A 1,323-nucleotide genomic window follows, 5' to 3' on the forward strand; every position below is an offset into this window, starting at 1 on the left:
ATTCATTCATTCATTCATTCATTCATTCATTCATTCATTCATTCATTCATTCATTCATTTATTCATTCATTCATTCATTCATTCATTCATTCATTCGTTCATTCATTCATTCGTTCATTCATTCATTCATTCATTCATTCATTCATTCATTCATTCATTCATTCATTCATTCATTCATTCATTCATTCATTCATTCATTCATTCATTCATTCATTCATTCATTCATTCATTCATTCATTCGTTCATTCATCCATTCATTATTTCAAACATTCATTCAAACATTCATTCAAAACTCTAGACTATCTATATATACAAACGCTATATGAATGCATACGTGTGTGTGTGTGTGTGTGTGTGTGTGTGTGTGTGTGTGTGTGTGTGTGTGTGTGTGTGTGCTACAAGCATGTAAGTTTGCATGTATGTTTGCGTGTGCGTTTTTATGCTTGTACGTACGTATACTTTTATGTATATGTACGTATGTGTACAAAATCTTTCTAAGTATGCGATGTGCTGCCGTACAAATTGATTGCATTCATGTGGAAAAAAAATTAACGCTTTCATTTAACATGTCTTGCGTTTGGTAGTAGTAGTAGTAGTAGTAGTAGTAGTAGTAGTAGTAGTAGTAGTAGTAGTAGTAGTAGTAGTAGCAGTATTTGTTGTTGTTGTTGTTGCTGTTGTACTAGTAGTAATAGTAGTAGTATTAGTAGTTGTTGTTGTTATTAGGTGCTATTTTTTGTTGTTATAGATAATGACGCTCACTTTGCTTAGAGTACAATCTATATATAGTTTTGAAAAATATTTTTTTCCAGTATATTACTGTTTTTTTGTTGCTTTTTTAGTTTCATTGTTGTTTGTGCTGCTACTTTGCAGTTTTTTGTTGTTTTTTTGTTGTTTTTCGTTGTTGTTTTATTGTTTATGCTTTTTTGTATTGTATTGTTTTGTTTTGTTATTGTTTTTGTTTCATAGTAAAAGTACATTTTAAAATAATGTTGTTTCATTGATTGTTGTTATTATTATCTGTTGTTGTGATTATTACTGCTGCTGCTGTTGTTGTTGTTTTTGTGACGGTCCTGATGATGATTAAAATCAAGTACAAAGAGACGATGAAGATCATGATGATCATGATGATGATGGTGGTGGCTGTGATGATGATGGGGATGGTAATGATAATGATGGTGGTGGTAGTGATGATGATGTGCGTGACCCATTTTTGTCGAAGCAACCGATAATTTTGACGCAGCTTGTTGTACGAAAATAGAAAAATAGATGATGATGATGTCGACGATGATGATGATGGTGATGATGATGATGGTGATGATGGGA

Source organism: Helobdella robusta (assembly GCF_000326865.2).
Source record: "Helobdella robusta unplaced genomic scaffold HELROscaffold_82, whole genome shotgun sequence".
Taxonomy (NCBI): Eukaryota; Metazoa; Annelida; class Clitellata; order Rhynchobdellida; family Glossiphoniidae; genus Helobdella; species Helobdella robusta.